This window comes from Oryctolagus cuniculus, chromosome 3 (assembly GCF_964237555.1).
Source record: "Oryctolagus cuniculus chromosome 3, mOryCun1.1, whole genome shotgun sequence".
NCBI lineage: Eukaryota > Metazoa > Chordata > Mammalia > Lagomorpha > Leporidae > Oryctolagus > Oryctolagus cuniculus.
This window is the reverse complement of record NC_091434.1, coordinates 45829013-45852818: the sequence shown is the minus strand read 5'-3', so window position 1 is coordinate 45852818 and position 23806 is coordinate 45829013.

The window sequence follows — 23806 nt, the reverse complement described above, 5'->3', positions numbered from 1 at the left end:
TTTCTCTAATATTGTGTTTAAATATTTCCTTATTTTGGGGTGTCTATTTTAGATTTTTACTTTGTGGTTACATTAAGGATAGCAAAAATATCTTCATTATAACAAGCTATTTTGAAATAACAGTGACTTGAAATTATTCACAAAGATAGGAAATGAAACAAGAAAAGAAAGAAAAACACTAATAGTAACTATATTTGCAAACCACTCCTCCCCAGTGTTTGAGTTTTTGATAATCCATTACACATCTGTTTATATTGAGTATCTCTGAAATATTAATGTAATTAATACTTTCATTTTTTAATGTTCTTAGCCTTCATACTGAAGATACACCTTGTTTATATAATAGATGAATTCTGAGTTTTCCTGTATGGTTATTTTGTGATGGAGTTTTCAACCTTTTGATATGTTCTTACTCATTACTGTCTTTCCTCCAGTTTGAAGAACTCCCATTAGCATTTCATGAAGGACAGCCCTGGTGTTGATAAATTATCTCAGCTTTCATTTATCTGACAATGTCTTTATCTTTACTTCATTTCTGAAAAATGCCTTTGCTGGATATAGTTTTTATTGTTGGTGGGGTTTTTTTGTTTTTTCCTTTTGCACTGAGAATATCTCATTCTACTCCCTCCTGGAGTGTAGTGTTCCTGCTGAAGTATCTGCTGTCAGGTAAATTGGGACAGCCTTATGTATTATTTATTTCTTTTTTCTCTCTCTTTAGAAATTCTCTCTTTTGCTTTAACCTTTGAGGACATGATTATGATATGCCTTGGGGTAGACTTGGTTGAGTTGAATCTGACTTGTGATTTTTGACCTTTCTCTGTCAGGATATTGGTTCTTTTTCTAGGTTAGAGAAGTTTCCAGTTATTATCTCTTTAAATGAGCTTTCTGCCTTCTTGTCATTCTTAAGTCCCCTTTGAACCCCGATAACCTGGATATTTATTCTTTTATTATTATTATTATCCTATAGTTGTGGAAACATTTTTTATTCCTTTTATTATTTTTCTTTTCTCATTACATTTTCAAATGACCAATATTTGAGTTCACTGATTCTTTTTTTATTTGTTCTAGTCTACTTTTGATGTTCTGTGTTTTTCATTCCCTATAGTGAATAAAATATACAAAACTATCTATTTGATATTACTTCATCCTTTTTGTTAAGTATTAAGTTGTTTTCTTGTTTTCTTCAAATTTGTTGAATTTCTTTGAAACAACTATTTTGAATTCTCTGGGAGTTTGCACTTGACATTTTCTGTATGTGTTTTCTGGCACCTTTCTTTGTCTATTAGGTGAAGTATGATTCCTTGAAAGTTCTTTGATTGCTGGCACACAATTAAGTCTGCACATTGAAGCATTTAAATAGGTATTTATTTCAGATATTACAATAAGCCTTGTTTGTATCTGTCCTTTTAGAATTCCTAAGATGATTGCTTATTTTCTCTGAAACTGTGAACACTGTTGCAATTTCAACAGTAGATGATACCCAAATCAATGCTTTCCATGAGCTTATGTTTGGTATTATGTCCCTAGGATGCCCCTAGCTGAAGGTAGTGACAAATCTGCAGTGGGTATGTTGTTCAAGATGGACTGAGGGGGTGCCAGAAAGGGGAGATTTCCCTCTATGAATCTTCACTCCATGCCAGGGTGGACCCAAATGCCTTGTTTGTAGGCACCTGCCAGGTACCATAGGGTTCTAACCATCAGTGGGGAGTCTGATCCTAGGCTCAAATAAACAACTTGCACCTCCCTCCTTCTAATACCTTCAAGGAAATTTTGCTTTCTTCATATTGTGCTTCCTGGGGTTGGGCAGGATAGGGTGGGAAGTCTCATGGCTGTCACAGCTGCCACAGTTAGACCACACTCAAACTCCAGAGCTCTCTGAGATCAACATGATACAAAGACAAGACCAAGACCCATGCCGCTATGTCCTGCCTGTAGCTATTATATTTGTGTGTCCTGTGACAATTGCCCCTGGCCAGAAGTGATGCTGGCTGGAATATGGATATGTGCTATGGGGCTACAATTCTCTGCATGTGTTCAGAAGATCAATTCCCTGACACTGGCCTGAGGACAGTGGCTGTTAGCTTTTGCTTATAGTTTTGTTTTACTTTGGTCTGCCTTGTATTGACAATTAAGGCAAAATCTCACGTGTACTTTTTTTCCATCACTTCCCAGGGGATGGACTCTTCTCTGGGCTGTGTGCTTGAGGTTGTAGAAGGAGTGTTAGAAGCAGCCCATTGAACATCAATGGTAATTTTGGTCCAGAAGACCTACCACCAGGCACCAGACTGGGAGTAGGAGTCATGGGGTTATTCCTTATGCTGAGTTTTACCGTGGTGGGCCAAGAACTGGGTTCCAAGTCTGAGGCTTGTACTTAATTTCCTCTTCCTCCCCTAAATGGAAGGTGTTTGTCTCTCAGTGCTGTACTGCTTGGTATTGGGAGAAGGGTGATTCAAATAATTCTGGCTTTTTTCAAATATTTCCTCATTATTATTCTAGAAATGGATACTATGATCTTTCAAGTGATTTCTGCAACTCTTGTGAAAATAGTTTCATGGCTCACAAGTTGTTCAAAGTTGTGTCCTGTGAGGAGAAGACTACTGGAGAATTTGACTCTGGTGCCATCATGCTCCACTCTACCTATGTTTTCTTTGTGATCTCCCTTTTATTGACCACAAGCTGTGAATTTTCTATATGGCAGACCTTTTGTTTAAATAATCTATAAATAAACTTCCAACCATATTATAATTACAGCATCTGAGAAAAAAGAGGTTAATTTTTGTATTTTCATGCAAAATTTTTTGAGAAAGAAAACTTTCTATTTAGTTTTCCCTGCTCTTTGTTAATATATGAATTTAAAAAGGGAATTTGAATAAATGAATGAATGAATGAACTAATGAATAATGAACATCAGGTAACTCACATGTTTGTAGAATTATAAAAAGGCAAAAATTAATACAAACCTTTTTAAAGGTTTGGCTTAGAATGACATACAAATGTCAAAGCAAAAATTAATGCTCCGAATTTTAAATCAATTATACTATTGAGTTCAAACATTTAGACAAGTTCACTTTGTGAGAAAAATTATTTATATTTGTTACATTTTTGCCATCTGGTGAAATAATGCTTATTCATATGAAAGTAATTCCTCAGTAAGATGTCTAGGCTTCAGTAATGCATTTGGGAGATGATATTTATAAATTTGAGTCATTTATTTGAAAACAGTTTTTTCTTACATTTTGTTCCTTACTTGATATATCAAAAACAACAGAAAGACATTTATTTCTCTCCTTTCCTTTTTTGCAAAGCTTGATTTGGGAATGAATTATTTTATTCCTGGTTAAAGATTATTCAGTGCATTCTTTCTATGACTTTACTGTAATTGTTAAATATTAAAATAATATATGATCCTATATATAGGAGAATGGAAATACTCTACTAAGCATTTACTGGAATTTATAAGATAATTTGACAAAGTTGCAGGATATAAAGTCAACACAAAAAATCAATAGCATTTGTATATATAAAAAATGCCATAGCTGAGAAAGAATTTGTAAGATAAGTCATATTTATAAGAGCAGAGCTATAATTTTTTTAAATACCTTGGAGTAAATGTAACCAAGGATGTGAAATCTATCTATAATGAAGAGTATAAAGCATTATGGAAAGAAATGGAAGACGAGACAAAAACATGAAAGAAAAAATCCATGTTCATGGATGGTAAGAACTAATAAAATCCAAATGTCCATACTACTCAAAGCAATTAACAGAGTTAATGTGGTCCCAATCAAAATACCAAAGATGTTCTTCTAAGATGAAGAAAACATATTCCAAAATCCATATGGAACCACAAGACATCCCGGATAGTTAAAGCAATCCTAAACAGTATAAATAAAGCTGAGGTTTCATAATACCAGATTTGAAGACTTGTTACAAGGAAGTTCCAATCAAAACAGCCTGGTACTCACACAAGAATAGACATGTGGCCAGGAAGGAGATGATAGTCCAGAAATTAATCAAACATAAAACCAACTAATCTTTGACAAATGAGGTAAAATCACTCCTGAAGAAAGAACAGTTTTTTCAATAAATGATGTTTGGGAAAATTAAATCTCTGCATGAAAAAGTATGAAACAAGACCTCTACCTCACACCGTACACAAAAATCAGCTTACAGTAGATCAGGGTTATAAATCTAAGATCATAAATCATGACATTTCTAGAGGAAATACAAAAATTTAAAAAAATGCTGACAAGAATGTGGGGCAAAAACATACCTTAACATACTCTAAGTGAGAGTGTAAACTAGTACAATCATTATGAATGACAATACAGAGATTCCTCAGAAATCAGAAAATAGATCTACCATAGGGCCTAGCCTTTCCACTCCTGGAAACTTACCTAAACTGTTGGTAGAAAAGTATACTAATACAAGCATTGTGGAAGAAGTATGGAGATTCTTCAGAAACCTGAAAATAAATCTACTATATGACACAGCCATCCCACTTCTCGGAATTTACTTAATGCAAATGATTTCAACAAATTAAAGAATCATCTGTACCCCCATGTTTATCACAGCTCAATTCACAATAGCTAAGATAAGGACTGATGACTGCATATAGAAAATGTGATATATTATCTATCTAGGTAGATAGATAGACAGACAGACAGACAGACTCTATGGAAAACTACTCAGAGAAAAAAATGAAATTCTGACTTTTGAAATTAAGTGGATGGAATTTGAAATATTATACTTAGTGAAAGACAAATATCTTATGCTTTCTTTGATATGTACCAGTTAATATAAAAGACAAAAATGTTTAGGAATGAAACAGACATCTTGTGATTTGATTGTTATTTTTAACACTGTTTTTACTTCTGGGAACTGTGTTCTTTCTAGTTTTTACTTGTTAGAAGAACTAATTCTAATTCTTAACCTATTCAAGACATCGAAAGCGAGGGAATCCTCCCAAATTATTTCTATGAAGCCAACATCACCTTAATTCTTAAACTTGAAAAAGATGCAACAGAGAAAGAGAACTACAGACCAATCTACCTGATGAAGACAGAAGCAAAAATCCTGAATGAAATACTAGCCAATCTAATCCAACAATACATGAGAAAGATCATCTACCAGGACCAAGTGGGATTTATCCCTGGTATGCAGGGATTGTTCAACATTATAAAATCAATCAATGTGATAAATAACATTAGTGAATGAAAGAACAAAAACCATATAATTATCTCAATAGGTGCAGGGAAAGCATTTGACAAAATACAGCACATTTTCATGATGAAAACTTTAAGTAAATTGGGGAATAGAAGGAACATTTATCAATGTAATCAAGGAAATTTATGACAAACCCGCAGCCAGAATCCTGTTGAATGGGGAAAGGTTGGAAACCATCTCACTGAGATCCATAACCGGAGAAGAATACTCACTGTCACCAACACTTTTCAATATAGTCCTGGAAGTTTTAGCCAGAGAAATTAGAGAAGAAAAGGACATCAAAGGGATTCAAATCAGGAAAGAGGAAGTGAAACTACCCCTATTTGCAGATCACATGATCTTATACATAGGGTATCCAAAAGACTCCACTAAGAGACTGTTGGAATTCATAGAAGAGTTTGAAAATGTAACACGATATAAAATAAACACACAAAAATCAACAGCCTTTATATACGAAGAGTATGCCACAGCTAAGAAAAAGCTCCTAAGATCAATCCCATTCACAATAGCTACCAAAAAATCAAACATCTTGGAACAAATTGAACCAAAGATGTGAAAGATATCTACAATGAAAATTACAAAACCTTGAAGAAAGAAATAGAAGAAAAAAACAAAAAATAGAGTAATCTTCCATGTTCATGGATTGGAAGAATCAATATCACCAAAATGTCTGTACAACCAGAAGCAATTTATAGATTCAATGTGATACTAATCAAAATATCAAAGACTCTTCTCTGATATAGAAAAAATGGTGTTGAAATTTACATGGAAACACAGGAGACCCCAAATACCTAAAAGCAATCATATACAACAAAAACAAAGCTGGAGGTATCACAGTATCAGATTTCAATACATACTTCAAGACATACTCCCTCTGTCTTTTTCTCTGTCAAATAAATAAATGAATTTAAATTTCTTTTAAAAAAGAAATTTTTGATAAGCTTACTTAGACAGAAAGATAAATCCTAAGAAGACAAGAAGGTGAAAGCACTACATCAAATAAGAGAAGCATTTTAGTAGTTTTGGAAAAAAAAGAAAAAGAAAAGGATGATACAGAAAAAAAGATAAAACTGGAGAGGGTATGACTTGAGTTTTCAAGGATTCCATAATTTTTAATGTTTCCAGGACCCTGAAGTCTTCTGTCAAAGTACTTAGAAGCCATAAGTGTCTTGATAAAAAGGAGTCTTAGAGAAATCATTAAAGATGAAGACCAGTAGCATATGGATTTCTGCTCATTGGATAGATGTCTGCTTTCTCCTTCTCATCTTCTGAAGGCTAAGAGTTGAGCCATGTTCAAGGTTTAGTAGGAGATTTCAACATGGGATTGAAAGTTCTGGAATTGTTCCTAACTGCCACTTGCTGTGTGAACTTCAGGAAGTTACATGATCTATTTCTGTTTCAGAATTCTTTTTTTTTTTTAATTTAATATATGTGAATTTACAAAGTGCAACTTTTGCATTGTTGTGGCTTCCCCCCCAAACTCCTTCCATCCCTCAGCCCTCCCATCTCCCACTCCCTCTCCCATCCCACTCTTATTCAAGTTTCATTTTCAATTATCTTTATATACAGAAGATGAACTTAGTATGTACTAAGCAAAGATTTCAACAGACTGCGTCCACACAACCGCACTAGATATAGAGTACTGTTCGACTAGTAGTGTTATCATTAACTCTTATAGTAAAACATATTAAGGACAGAGATCCTATGTGGGGAGCATGTGCACAGTGACTCCCGTTGTTGATTTAACAATTGTCACTCTTATTTATGACGTCAGTAATCACCCAAGGCTCTTGTCATGAGCTGTTGAAGCTATGGGAGCCCCTTGAGTTCACCAACTCTGAACTTGCTATTCAAGGTCATATCACAGTGGAGGTTCCTTCCTCCCTTCAGAGAAAGGTGCCTCATTCTTTGATGGCCCGTTCTTTCTGCTGGAGTCTTGTTCCCTGAGATCTTTCATTCAGGTCGTTTTTGCCCCAGTATCTTGGCTTTCCATGCCTGTAAGACTCTCATGGGCCTTTTAGCCACATCCGAATGATCCAAGGGTTGATTCTGAGCTTAGAAGGTGGTGGAATAGGGAGGGAACACACCAATAGTCCGGGAAAAGATAGTTGAATAAAAGTGGAGATTCTGTAGTTTCGGGGAAATGTTTCAGAATTCTAATCCTCTGGCTTTGTATATAATCTAAAAGTAGAGATTTACCTTAAATTTTTATGTAAAGTACATGATATAGTGTTTTGCCTTTTCAATGAGAAATTTTACGTCATATGAATAAATAATTGTTCATGGACTAAACCAGAAATGCAAAAAAATTGAATATCTACAAAATACAAATGAAAATAAATGTTTTGGATTTTTTTTTTTTTTGACAGGCAGAGTGGACAGTGAGAGAGACAGAGAGAAAGGTCTTCCTTTGCCATTGGCTCACCCTCCAATGGCCGCCATGGCCGGTGTGCTGCGGACGGTGCACTGCGCTGATCTGAAGGCAGGAGCCAGGTACTTATCCTGGTCTCCTATGGGGTGCAGGGCCCAAGTACTTGGACCATCCTCCACTGCACTCCCTGGCCACAGCAGAGAGCTGGCCTGGAAGAGGGGCAACCAGGACAGAATCCGGTGCCCCGACCGGGACTAGAACCCGGTGTGCTGGTGCCACAAGGTGGAGGATTAGCCTAGTGAGCCGTGGCGCCGGCCAGTTTCTTAACTATGTTAAAATTGTTATTATAATTTCCATTATAGTTTAAGAATCTTTATAATAAGCTCACATTATGAGCAAATCAAAAGTGCAAATCCAAATACTCAATCTGTATTTGTGCAAAATACACATTTGTGCAAATACAAATGTACAGTGGATATAAATACCCTGAATAAGATTAACCCTAGTGATTTCTTTCATAAGAGTTTAAATGAAAAAGGTACATTGCTGCCAAATTCTATCCAATATATTAAGTCTTTTTGTTTGTGTTAAGAGAAAATAACCCTGGAATATAACATACTCCAAAAATCTGGTGTTTCATGAAGTGAGAAATTATGGGCTTGGGTTTTTATAAAATTTTAAAGGTCAAGAGGGTAAGCAGATGGCTAGCTGTAGAATTTATTGCACATTAAGCAATTGTTTTGATGTGCCAGAAAAAGTCCTGGAAGCTTATGAGATTGTAAAATCCAATGACCCTGCATTAGACTGAGAGTTCAGCTCATAGTACGCATGCAATTTTAGATATCATAACTATCTCTAGTTTATTATATGTCAGAAACTTACACTATTCAACGCCAATTAATATCCTGCTCTGTAGTTTTTATTATTACTCCTTTTTAGCCTCTTTTTTTATTTCACACTTCTTTTAAAATATTACTAACTTCACAATATTCAAGTGACAGCTCAGCAATGTCGAATGATTTTTCCAGTGGCTTTTCAGGACTCATAATAATAAAATTTTATAAGGATTATAAAAAATTTAGATACTCAGCCACACATACTATCTTCCATGTACCTGAGTAATTTCACTGTCACCAATTGGAGCTTCAGTATGTAGAGAAAAGCAATATTTTTTCATAACTAAAGTTGCTGAAAAATAGCGCATCCTTAACAAGAGCTAATCATAAGAGGATGACCTGGGACACTGTACCGGCAGAGCATCTCTTAAATCAATAAAACCAAATAAAATCATCAAAAACAAAACAAAACAAAACCTTCAGGTCCAAGAAAATGCTTTCTGGAGTCTGTTTTAGTATGATTCCAGTAGAATCTCACCACTGTATTATGAAAGAGCATGCCATTGTGCTTCATTTAAGATGTTTTAAATAAATGATGGGTAATGATTTAATGTTTACTGAAGGTCAGAGGTGGGTAACAAATGATACACTCTTAAATTACTTATCAATATTTACCCTCCTTCTGAATTTTGGCAACCATAGTGTTTTGGAGTATGTTATAAACTCTTATGAAAGCAATAACTAGAGTTAATCTTATTCAGGGTATTTACATCCACTGTACATTTGTATTTGCGCAAATGTGTATTTTGCAAATACAGATTGAGTATTTGGATTTACACTTTTGATTTGCACATAATGTGTGCTTGTTATAAAGATTCTTAAACTATAATGGAAATTATAATAACAATTTTAAAATAGTTAAGAAACCAAAAAATCCAAAACATTTATTTTCAATTGTATTTTGTAGATATTAATTTTTTTTGCAGTTCTGGTTTAATCCATGAGCAATTACTTATTCATATGACATAGTGTTTGAAATTTTTAAGAATATACAAGAATAGCTGTAATTCCATTAAGTGTACTCTTAAATACAGATGATCCAGAAATTTAACTAAGTGACTGGATTGAACTGTATTTTATCATTATGTTCACTTTATTAAAAGTTACTAACTTCTAGTGCATTTAACTTTATTTAGTAATATCTCCAATTGTTTTGCCTACTGGGTAATCATTAATAAAACAGATGACATTTCAAAAAATCATTAAAGTGATAGCATTTATGTCTCATTTACTTTAACAAAAGCAATACAAATGTCAAAATGGCACACCTGAATGAACTATTACATCTTCATCTACTACCCTCATTGCAGAGTGTCTGGGATACACATTCATCATAGTAAATATTTAAGTCAATAAACACGTTTAGCTCTCCATCAAATTAGGAGAGTTTTAATAATTATTTGTTTGGGGCCGGCGTTGTGGTATATGGGTGCTGGTTCCAGTCCCAGGTGCTCCACTTTTATCCAGCTCTGTGCTATGGCCTGGGAAAGCAGTGGAAGATGGCTCAAGTCCTAGGGCCCCTGTAGCCATATGGGAGACCTGGAGGAAACTCCAGTCTCCTGGCTTCAGATGGGTTCAGCTTTAGCCGTTGTGGCCAACTGGGGAGTGAAGCAGGGGATGAAAGACCTCTCTCTCTCTGCCTCTCTTTCTCTGTCTGTGTAACTCTGACTTTCTAATAAATAAATAAATCTTTATAAAAATAATTACTTGTTCATAATGCAGGAAAAACTACGAATTTTCACTAATAGAATGTCTTATTTAACTAGATGTCTTGTGTAAGATTTTAAACCATGCCGAATTCTAATGTGTCCTCCTTCTCTATAGCTTCACATCAATGGAGCCAACCAATGATGGATCACAAATTTTATGAGAAAAGCTTGCATCCATATTTCTCATAAACAGACATTTTAGTTCATTATTCCATAAATAATACAGTGCGTTAACATTTTATGTAGTATTTACATTATATTGGATGAAACAAATAATCCAGCAATGATATGAAGTGTGCAGAAGTATGTGCATAGGTTATATGGATATTATTTATATAAAGAACTTGAGTATCAGCTAATCAGTGAGGATCCTGGATTCAGTCCTACATGGACAACAAGGAATGTTTGTATTTATTAAGGCATATGTCCCTAAAATGTGAATCTCTCTTAAATTTAGAACTAAAAACAATCTTGAGTAGGTGAATGGCCTAGTATGATGGAAAACAAAGCATTATATGATATCAATAACACTGTGGTGTGTTCCTTGTGAAAAATGAATTGTGCAAGGCGTTTGTACTCAGCAGACCAAAGCTAAGTGTCTCTTGATATAAAAACATTAGGAACAGCATGTCATGTCTAAAGTGGTGCTGCAATGGGGTGACTCCAAAGAGAAGTATTTTTGCTCAGAAACAAATCTGAGTTTCATATCTAACTCAGTTTTTTTTTTTTTTTTCTAATAAGTTCCATGCACTAACCGATTGCGCCACTGGAGCCACTCAGTTTTTTGTCTTTTTGTTTTTTGTTTTCCTAAAGATTCATTCATTTGAATGGCAGAGTTACAAGACAAGCATAGGCAGAGAGAGGTTTTCCATCTGCTGGTTCAGTCCCCACATAGACACAATGGCCAGAATTGCACGAATCCGAAGCTAGGAGCCAGGACCTTCTTTTGGGTCTCCTACATGAGTACAGGGCCCAAGGACTTGGACCACCTTCTACTGCTTTCCCATACCACAGCAGAGATCTGTATTAGAAGTGGAGCAGACGGGACTCGAACCAGGGCCTGCATGGGATGCCGGCACTACATGCAGCAGATTTACCTGCTGTGCCACAGCACCAGCCCCACTCAATTTCTTCATCTGTATTATTCATAACGTAATATCTTTCATGAAGCATTGCCATATGAATGAAATGAGATCAATTTAATAATTTTCTAGATGATGCTAATTTAAAATCTATTCCTTTAATTTTTCCTTTTCTCCTCAAACTATTACTACTTGTCTAAGTTTCAATAATAATTCCTCTCAAGTTATTTTGCACACAGGTCTGCATAAGTTCTTTTTTTTTTTTTTTTTTGACAGGCAGAGTTAGACAGTGAGAGAGACAGAGAGAAAGGTCTTCCTTTTTCCCTTGGTTCACCCCCAAAGTGGCTGCTACTGCTGGTGCGTTGTGGCCAGCGCGCTGCACTGATCCGAAGCCAGGAGCCAGGTGCTTCCTCCTGGTCTCCCATGAGGGTGCAGGACCCAAGGACCTGAGCCATCCTCCACTGCACTCCCTGGCCATAGCAAAGAGCTGGACAGGAAGAGGAGCAACCAGGACAGAATCCAGCACCCCAAACGGGACTAGAACCCGGGGTGCCAGCACCTCAGGCGCAGATTAGCCTATTGAGCCGTGGCGCCGGCCCACATAAGTTCTTGAAGTTAGAAAACTATTTTTCAAAAATTCAACTGAGGAACACACATACAGATTTGAATCAGTTCAATGTAGATAAATATACTAACAAAAGCCTTTATAAATTCTGAAGAGAGTATAATAACAGAGTCAACTATAGAAAACAAAACTTAGAAAGAGACATGGCCTAAAATACAAAGAACTACACTGTCACATCTAGCAGTACCCTGAGATTCAATGCAAATTTTAAATTTTCTGAAATCCATATACATTCACGTCTTATGAAAGTGGAAGTAGCATTGTAATTGGAAATTGGGCCATGGTCAGATAAAGCTGCAGGTGATAATCACAATTCAAGCTTATTTGAAGGCTTAACTTCTGTAAGAGTTTATGTATCTTATAAAAATGAAAGAATTCAAGAGTTTGTAGAATCCCAAGATTTTATCATAGGATACAGAAGTATTTTGAGATATCATTAAGTTCAAAAGCTTTTAGAATATAAGGGGGGATTGTAAATTTAAAATCTCAAAAAATAAATAAAATATTAAATTAAAAAAACATACAGAAACTATTGTTGGAAAATCCAAAATCCTTACAGAAACATAAAGTTATCTTTTATCACTTCCCATACTGGTATCTTGACAGTATATTTTGATTTCATTTAGCCTCAGATATTTATTCTTTAAAATGGGGACAAAGATAGCTACCATCCAATATAACTGTTTCAAAGACTGGCAGAACTGTTTATATGGAGTTCTTATATAGTGCTTGGAGTTAAATGTACAGCAACACCAATTATTATTGAACCTCTTGGGTATCTTCATTGTATTAGTTTTTATAACTATGATGAAATACCTGAAACAGGTTAACTTTATAAAGGAAAGAGGACATTTACAGAAATATAAGCTCTAGCGGCCTCATCGGGCAATCACCTTCCTGCTGGAAAAGTTCTGAGAGGTGTGGAACAAGTAAAGAGACAGTCAAGATGCATATCTGTCCAAATGCATGCTAGGTGTGTTCCCTCTATCCACTCTTTATCTTCCAAGATTCAGTAATGGGGACTCCATTCCCATGACATAATCTAATCCACTGTTTTTCTGAGGTCCACTTCCTAACAGCATCATCAGATTAAGATTCCTTCCTTTTAAGATTAAGATATAATTAAAAACGAATCTTAATGAAAAATGGGATGAGAGGGGGAGTAGAAGGTGGGATGGTTTGGGATTGGGATGGTGGGTATGGAGGGAAGAATCACCATAATCCAAAACCTGTACTTATAAAATTTATATTTATTAAATTAAAGCTTTCTATTAAAAAAGATTAAGATTTAGCACCTTGAGATTCAATTATTGTTTACAGTCCTTGACTCTTCTGTTGAGGAACTGTGTGTGTGTGTGTGTGTGTGTGTGTGTGTATTCCTTCTTAATATTTGTTGAACTCTTGACATTGTGTAGGGTTCATATTAGGAGTATAAAGTGAACTGAAAGTAGATCATTTTAAAAATTAAGAAAGAGAATAAGAGAGGAAGGAGAGGGATGTATGGGAGTGTGGATGGAAAGGAGGGTAAGGTGGGAAGTATCACTATGTTCCTAAATCTGTATAAATGAAATTTCTTTACCTTAAATAAAAAATTAAATTAAAAGATTAAGATTTCATTGATTAAATTATTGGGTGATTCTAGAGAAATTATATTCAAAATAGTACTCCTAAAATTCATTTATATTTTTCTTGGAAACTCAAAGTGCTCTTTTTTAAAACATTTATGTATTTATTTGAAAGTCAGAATTACAGAGTGAGAGAGAGAATCTTCCATCCTTTGGTTCACTCCTCAAATTGCCCTAACAGCCAGGGCTGGGTGAGGCCAAAGCCAGAAGCCAGGAGCTTCTTCTGAGTCACCGACAAGGTTGCAGGGGACCAACCACTAGGAGCATCTTCCATTGCTTCCCCAGGCGCATTAACAGGGAGCTGGATCAGAAGTGGAGCAGCCGGGACTAAAACCAGGGTATATATGGGATGCTGTCAATACAAACTGAGGCTTAACCCACTGCCCCACAGTGCTGGCCCCTAAAAGTACTCTTTTAAAACTTAAATCTGGTTATCTCAATGTCACTGTATTAAATGATTTTAATAAAGTCTCTACTACTGTATATCTTCTTTGTATATGATCTGTAAAATCACTTTGAATGTTTCAAAAATTAAGCCACCCAATTATCTTTAAACATATTTTCCCAATTTTATCTCATGATTAGTTTTTCCAATGATATTTTAACAAATATAAACATTTTATGTACATATATATTACTATAAATTTTTATTCATAGTAATAAACACTCAATAAAATATATTTGTTTGCCGTGTTTTCTACCTATTTATGAATTTCACTGATTTTTCAGAGTTTACCTTTCATTTAAATAAAACAAAATGCACAAAACACTTTCACAAACAATAAAAACAGCAACAATAAAATGTATGCTATGTAAAAGGTAATAAGCTTAAGGTATCCCTCCATTTGCAGCATAAACTTATATAGTACCTACTAAAAGTAACCAACTGTCGAGACAAATTATTAGTTAACTAATTCAGAGATGTGAAAGTGGAAATCTGTGGTTAAAGAACATTAATATTTCCTAGAGATTTCCCACTAAATGTCAAAGGCTAGCAAATTGACAAACACATTTTGGAGAATTAAATGAATGTAAAGTTGGAAATGAATAAAATTTTATACTCTTCTCCTTTGGGTAAAGTAAAAAATAGCATTATCTGTGTAAAGTTTTGCTGGGATAACACCAAAATTGGATTAACGTTCATTATATTTTTTTTAAATCAAGATTTTGTCTATATCAGTTCATAAAGTATTGTATCTACCACATACCTTTTTTTTTGAAGTTAAGTAATAAGGGTAGAGTTTGAGGATAAAAAGGAAAGCAATCAGTCAATTTTATTTCAGGTAACTATATGTGCAATGACATCACATGTAAATCAAATGCCGCGGTTAACTTTACTATCAAATTACTAAAAGGATCTTTATGTGAATTCATTCACCTCTCAGCCAGTACTTTTTGAGAAAATACTAACACAAAGCATATACTGTTAGTGCATCAAAATACAAAATTGAAAAAGCCCTTCCTCTGCAGAATTTATATTCAATAATAAAATTAAAAGGTTATCTTTCTCTTAATACATATTTCACTTAAAGTACAGAAGTTAACTTATTTCTAATGTTAACTTTAGTGAAAATGTTAAACAAAATATTCAGATTAGCCAAAATGTAAGGAAAAGGACTCATTTAGATTCTGAACAATGGAGGTAGGAAAGCTTCCTTATGTTTTCAGTTTTCTCAATCTGTTTCACTTCTGGTAAGTGGCATACGATTATTGAAAAATATCACAATCAGACACTTTAAGCATTCAATGATTAAAATTAGTGATTTTGTTAACTGTATACTTTTGAACTTTTGAGGAAGAAAGAGGAACATCTTCAAATCTTATTGGCATCACCAATGTCCTCGGATAAGTACTGGCTTTTCAATTATTGATGAACCAGACAGAGCTGCAAGTTAAGACTAAACTGAAATTATCCCCTTTCTTGTCTTTTCTGATGATGTTATGGCAATATCATATTTCAGCAAATGTATAAATGAGGGTAAATAATAAAATATAAATCATCTTTCATTAGTTGACACTATTCTAGTATAATGACATAATTGAAACAGAAATTTCTTTTAAAAACATTCAATAACTACAAAAGAATTGAAAGAATTAGGAAGGCAGTTTTAATAACTAATAAAAATAATTTATGAAATGCTCATTAATATATAATAATTATGTGTATAAGCATATAGAAGAAAACTAACACTGGCATGTGATGAATGTAATGATTCATTATAACATTATTAGAATTGGAATAAACATGAAAACACCTCATACTTACTTCAGTATGGTGCGAACAATATTATTATATTCATATTCTTTGGGGATTAATCCCTAAAAATAAGAATATGAAAAAGGTATTAAAGGTAGATCATGGGGCCGTTGCTGTGGCATAGTGGGTAAAGCCAATGCCTCCAGTGCCAGCAACCCATATGGGCACCGATTTGAGTCCCGGCCGCTCCACTTCCAATCCAGCTCTCTGCTATAGCCTGGGTAAGCAGTAGAAGATGGCTCAAGTCCTTGGGCCCCTGTGCCCACGTGGGAGACCCAGAAGAAGCTCCTGGCTCCTGGCTTTGGATCGGCACAGCTCTGGCCATTGCAGCCATCTGGGGAGTGAACCAGCAGATGGAAGACCTTTCTCTCTCTCTGCCTCTCTGTGTAACTCTGACTTTCAAATAAATAAATAATCTTAAGAAAAAAGGTTGGTCAGATGCTGCTAAACACTGGATTTTGCATTAGATAAGCTATTCTTTTTTTTGCAGGAAATAATTGGGTTTATGAAATGTTGCTGTGGATTCGTTCTGAGAGGAGGAGCATGGTAGGGGCAAGATGCGCGGAGTCACCACACAGACACTGGGAGTCAGGTGAAAGCAGGCCAGAGGCGAGCAGCCAGCAGACTCATTTATTTCAGTTGGTATAGCAGCTTATATAGTCAAGGCAGCCAATCCAGTCAAGGGGTGGTTTATGCCCTAACCAAGCACAGCCTGTTGCCAGGAGGGCTCTGTTGCCAGGTGTGTTTCAAAGCCAGTCCTGAGTAACTGACGCTCACTTGCCAGTGGCCAACTTGGCATGGCCTTCTCATTCTACCACAATGAAAGCAAAAAGGTTTTGACCACTCCTTATTTGTCTCATCACATGAGGGAACATTAGTACAGCATTGTTTTCATTTTATACCTTATGGTTAAAAATGTTAAATGATTTTATATAAGTCACTAGTCTGGTGGTGTGTGTATGTGTGTGTGTGTGCGTGTGCTTGTAAGATAAATAGCGATGTCTTTCCTCAATAACTTTCCTCAATAACTTAGTCTCATAGTATGTATTGAATTAATAATTATCAGTTATAATAGAAAATAAGAATATCATAAGTAAAGTATATATTCAGTGTATTGGATGCAGTGATATAACAAGTATTTATAAGCTGATTATATTGTCCAAGAGGGAAATATAGGATAACTAAATGTAATTATTTATTTCAAATTTTCTTTGGTGCTAAAATTTACATCAGAGTCTGAATGGGAAGGAAGATATGGCAAGAATGTTTCTTGTTCTTCCTTGTTTCACTTATTTTCATATCCTGTAGGTGTACTTTTCTTTCAAATCATATTTTACAAATTAAACTTTCATCATGGACATTATTCAATTAATTATTATTAACTTAAAATTGTGCTAGTCAATACTGTCCTAGAATACATAGATATGAAACAAATATTTTAGAATAACTTCTCTTTAAACCTGTAGAAAAATGACCTTTCATTTCCTCTCTATATTACTTTTCAGGGTATGTTTACCATTAAGCTTTTGCCAACTAATGCTCCATAGAAATTCCTCAGGCATTCAGGAGCAGAGAATTATGATGGTTAATTCCTCTGAAAGTCACAGTTAAACAGTAATTCACAGGAGATTGCCAGAACTTTTATTTGATTTCCCTGTAAATGTTAAATAGGTTTCAAAGAAAGCATTGATAAACTCACAGGTAATATGAAAAGTAAGCCCTATAATATGGATGTTTTTAAAAATAACCAGAAAATAAATAATATGAGGAAGAATGACTTCCCAGTAAGAATTGCTGTATATGAGTTCCTTGAGCAATCACATAATTTAACAACTGAACTGATCATTTTGAAACTGCACTATTAATAATACATGGGGACAATACATATGACCTGTGTTTATGTCAGGCAAAATAGGATTTGTGATCACTGATGTACTGCCTATTCAGGAGTTTTCAATGTACATCAGCAGAAAGGTTAACAGTTTAATTATTATAGCTATGGCTAAAACAGAAAAAAGTAAGTAAGAAGGTTATTACGATTGGACTAAATGCTCAAAAACATTTTTAAAAGTCAAATTCAGATTTTAAGTAATAATTTATGCATACTCTCTTTAAAATGATTGTAGATATATATGTTAAACATGTATTATTTAGTATTGGTAATCTCATGATTATTTTAAATCCAGAAACAAAGAAGTAGGAGAAATAAAACAAGCAGATATAATTTCCTTCAAAATAAAAATCTAAAAATATTTTACTCATAAAAAGAAATGCAGTTCATTAAAGCATTACTGTTATAAATACTTTCATGTCTTAATCCTTTCAAACTTATTTTAAGATTTAAAGTATGGATGTGGGGAATGATCATGATGGTCAAGTGGAGAATTTCAGTGTTTGTCTCCTCCTCCACTGAGCTCTTACAAAGCAGCAATGTTTACAGGAGATTGCTTGAGGAAGACCAGAGACAGTAAGAGAGAAGTAGGATCACAGTGGTAGGCTGATAATCATCGTAGCAGTCTGGAGAAAGGAGAAAGGGTCAAGGCCAATCAGGGCAGTCTCTGAGGCCCGAGGGCCTGAGGATTCCTGTTGTACAGGAGAGGGTAAGCTCACTGGGTATGCAGTTCACATCTGGGTAGACCTGTCACTCAGGCAATGCTTCCTAGAGAGAAAAAGTAGCTCAGTGAGGTCTGCTTCCAGGAAAACTCATGGATCCCTGACTTTAAAGAGGGAACCTGCACAGTTCCCTCCCCAAATCTTCAGAGCAGTTTGTGGCAGGAAGGCACCATTTTGAGCAGAGTTTCACTTGCAAAAAGTAGATGCCTTTGTTCTACCCAGAGGCCCCAGAGTCAGTCCTGCATTCTAGCAGTGCAGACTGAGCCCTAGGAGTCCAGCTGGGCTCAGAACGGCCTAGAGCCCAGGTCCACACAGTGCTAAGTGATGTGGCAGACTGGGAGCAGGGCACATGGGATAGATTCTAGAACTCTTGAAGGTAGACTATGGGGGCAGGGCAGCTGGGGTAGCCCTTAGGACTGTGGAAATAATTGAAATTGATGACCTTCTTCTTTCCCATTGCCTCTGCTCCCTTGGCCATTTGAAAAAATTCAGGTTGCATCTGTGTATTCATGCACCTGCCCCCTCTGTTTACAGATACCAGAGCTCCCAGCACACTGGGAATGGCTCTTTCAGTGGGGTCAGAGGGCACATTACAGAGTAAGTCAGCTCCATCATCCCATCCTCTCACTGACTGTAGCCAAAGGTGCTCCACCACGCCCATCTCAGGTATGACTCTGGACTCTTGCCACACCCATAAAGGTGGACAAATCTCCCTGACCTTACCTGGCACACTACTCTGGGGCTTGGGTATAAGCATTAGGAGGGCCACAGGTAACAGGCCTGACCTGAACACTGGCAGGGAATCCTTGTGCCACCCATACCCACAATACCAGTAAAGCCTGTTCTCAACACCTCAAAATTCATCACAGCCATCGCTCCATCCAGGGACAGCTGGATACCTGTGTAACAGCAACAGCCCAGATCACTACTGATGCCTACCACTGCTAATACTACAGAATCTAAACAGAACTAAAGATAAAGCACAATTCCAGGGAAAATATCTTCAATCAACAAAAATCATGTTCCAGAAGTGACAGAAATGGAACAACCCCCAAGTGAACAAAAATCAATGTCAAAACACAAGAAATGTTCACAAGGAAAGCAATGTGACTCTCCCAAAACAATACAATAATTCCTTTATATTGGACTGTGAAGAAAGAGACCTTAACAAATTGTCTGAAAAAGAATTCAACAGAATGATTGTAAGATTACCTAAAAATACAAAGAAATGGTTGAATGAAATCAGGAAATGAGTACATGACATGGATGAGAAATTCAACAAAGAACTAGAGATAATTAAAAACAAACAAAACATTAGAAATGAAGTCTTCATTAAGTCAAATAAAAAATACAGACTAATGAGGAAGAAGAAAGAATATCCAATATAGAAGACTTCAGTCAGACAAAAAGAAAAGAAAAAATAAGAAAGACAACACAATTTTGAGATGTATACGGCACCAACAAATGAGAAAATATATGAGCCTCAGGTATTCTTGAAGAAGTAGAAAAACAGAGAGGTTTGGAAAACCTATTCAATGAAAAGGATATGGACATCCAAATACTGAAAATGTATAGAATTCTAGATATAATTCAGAAAATATCCTCAGAACAATGAAAACTTTCAAAAGTAAAACATGAAGAAGACATCTCAAAATCTGCAAGACAGAAATTCCAATTCACTTCCACAGGATCTTTCATCAGATTGACCTCGGATTTCTCAGTGGGAATCCTACAAACTAGAAGACAATAGAAAGGTAAACAGGAAGTTTAAAAGAAAAATAGAACACTTTTCCCAGTGAAGTTCTCATTCATTAATTAAAGTGAAACAAAGAGGTTCTAAGACAAGCAAAAAAAAAAATTGTCAACACTGGCCAGTCTTACAAAGAATACTTTAGAGTTTACTGTATACAGAAACAAAGAAAGAACCAGCATCATTGAAAGAATGTGAATTCAGGACATTCAAAACAAAAATTAGGAATGGTTATGGAAAAATGGCTGTATCATGTTGTTACTTAAAAAAGAACCTCTAATGTAAATGAATTAAATTTCCCAATTAAATGATAGAGACTGGCTGAATAGATAAGAAAGCATGACCTAGCTATGTGCTTAGTAGAAAAAAAACCTACTTCACCAATAAATGTACACACAGATTGAAAATGAAAGAGTGGAAAAGGATATCAAAAAGAATTCAAAAGTGAGCAGGAATAGCTACACTCACATCATACAAAATAAACTTTAAGACATAAGTGGTTGGCCAGGGCCGTGGTTCACTTGGCTAATCCTCTGCTTGCAGTGCTGGCACCCTGGGTTCTAGTCCCGGTTGGGGCACCGGGTACTAGTCCTGGTTGCTCTTCTTCCAGTCCAGCTCTCTGCTGTGGCCCTGGAGGGCAGTGGAGGATGGTCCAAGTGCTTGGGTCCCTGTACCCGCATAAGAGACCGGGAGGAAGCACCCAGCTCCTGGCAGCTCGGATCTGTGCAGCGCGGGCCGTGGCAGCCATTAGGGAGTGAAGCAATGGAAGGAAGACCTTTTTCTCTGTCTCTCTCATTGTCTATAACTCTCTATATCTCTCTATGTCTCTCTCTCACTGTCTAACTTTGCCCATCAAAAAAAAAAAAAAAAAAAAAAGGACATTAGTGGTTGAAGAGAAAAAAGGGCAGTATGTAATGATTACCAGAGGAATTCAATAAGAAGATGTGACTATGGTAAATGTATATGTATCCAAGTATACAAATATAGGGCACTGGATTTTTTAAAAAATGTTAATGGGTATAATGGGGGACATAAACTCCAGTACAGTACTAGAGGGGATCTTCCCAAAGCCATTTTTATCAATCGGCATATCAGACAAAAAATCAACAAAGAAACAACAAAATTAATCTACATTATAGATTGTCGCTCCCCCTCTTCATGGAGGAACGACACAGGACCCTGAGCTGTTCTTTCGTCTGCTTGGCCCTCCCCGGGTTTGCTGCTGGTTCTTCCCGGGTTGGCTACTGACCCTTCCACCTCCATGGAAGGGCGGTTCCCCCTAGCCACTTTCCCCACTTCCGCGGGGGAGCGGCACACCGCTGGCTGGCTCTCTCGGGGGCTGCACAGGTGTTCCTTCAGATAGATGTTCCCTCATGCATGTTGTCTCTCTTCTCCTTTATAGTCCTCTTCCACCAATCCCAACTTTGCTACCCACACGCCGAGTACGCTGCTCTCCTCCCATCAGGAGCAGGTCCTGCTGTTTATTGGTTGAACTGGAGGCAGCTGAGTAGAAGCTGTTACTCCCTTCTCAGCGCCATATTGTGGGAGAGCAGATGCATAGAATAAGTCTTAATTCGAGTAACAGTCTAGTCCGAGTTGCTCCCCACAATAGATCCAAGAGACCCAATAGATATCTATGAACATTCCATCCCAAAGCCAGAGAACACACATTCTTTTCATCAGTACATGGAATATTCTCTTGGATAGATCATATACTAAGCCATAAATCAAGTCTCAACATTCAGAAATTGAAATTATATCATGTATGTTGGTTTAGAGAATTTCATGTCTATGTCACAAAACTGGAAATATGTCAACTAAATAATTTAACAGATCATCTTGAAGACCCAGAAAAACAACAACAAGCCAAACCCCAAACTGGCATGTGGAAAGAAATAATAAAAATAAGAGAAGAATTAAACAAATTGAAAATTTTGTTAACTACATAAAACTGCATGAAATGAAGAGGTAGTTTCTGCTAATCATTTATCACAAAAATTAAAAGGAAAAAAGAAAGGAAGAAAGGCAGAGAAGAAAAGAAGGAGGGAAATATTTGTATACAAAATACATGAAATATGTTCTCTTTATACAAATAAATAAAAAATAAACAGCTGTGGATTTCAAAGGTTTTTTTCACCAACACAAACATATCTAAATTTCATTTTTGAAGCATCACTTACTTAATATAACCAGATCACTTTCTCTATGAACTTACAGGATTTTGGCTATAGAGAAATGGGTATCCAGATTCTGAGCTCTGCCTGTATAGAAACAATATTGTTTCTGTATATTGTGCCCTATATAGAAACAATCTAACTTCTAACAATGTTCTTTTTCACCTTACACCAAGTCTTCTAAAGGTAGTCTATTGTTTGGTCATGCCAACTACTTCTGGTTTATTATGTGCTTTTTATTTTTTTATTTAATTTAAGTTATACAAGTACATGTATTTCATACATACAGATTCAGGAACATAATGATACGTCCCACCCTTCTCTCCCTCCTGCCCATGCTCCAACTCTTCTTCCTCCTCCCTCTCCTATCCCCATTCTGAATTTTTACAAAGATTCATTTTCAGTTTACTTAATGATCATAAGGTTAACCCTTCACTAAGTAAAGAGTTCAAAAATAATATGAAGAAAAAAACACTGTTCCTCAATATAAGAGACAAGGACTGTAACAATCATTGAATCTCAAAATATTTTTAACTTCAATACATTATATTTCCAGTACTCTATTAGTTACCCAAGATCAGGACAAACATATAATACCTTTCTTTTGGGGACTGGATTATTTCACCAAGTATCATGGTTTCCAGTTGCATCCATTTTGTTGCAAAAGATGTCATTTCATTTTTTTTTACAGCTGAGTAATACTCCATAGTGTATATATACCATAATTTCTTTATCCAGTTGTCCATTGATGAGCATCTGAGTAGATTTCATATCTTAACTATTGTGAAAGTGTCTGTTTTCATGATATAAGAGTCTTAACAAGAGAAAATAGTACATAGTTTACACACCAATGAGCCAGTCACACAATGTCCACAATGATGCTGGCAGAAGTATGAGGAAAGTAAATTAATATCTGTGAGTTGTATCTTTTTCTTGAAGGACACGTTGCTTCATCTTTCATGATGGAATGGTGCGATGTAATCTATTTGCCATCAAAATGTCATGTAGATCTTACCAGTTGAAGTTTACTTCTACTCTGAGCTTAGATTTGATATCTTCTATTGGTAACCTGAAAATTCATTAGAAAACAAGATTTGGTGAGAGAAAGTCATCTTTTCTCATTGAAAACAGTATATTTATATAATCAAATCTTTCTAGAATCTGCTATAATAGAAAACATGAAAATTTCCATAGCAATTGAGAAACAACTTTAAACAAGTACATTTGGTGCTAACATTTCATTTCTATGTTAAAAATTTGTTTCTGTAGGTTAGTTTTGATTGAATGTATAGAGTAGATCAATAATGCATACCAGATAGTGGGGCCTCTGTCATGCTTTTCTAGCGACAATGTCATATCTAGAATTGCTGGGGGGAATTAGTATCCCACTGGTGAAATTACACCAGTCCTTAGTCATTCTCACTTTGACACTGGTTGAACACATGAATTTAATTATGTTGTACAAACCACCTATACGG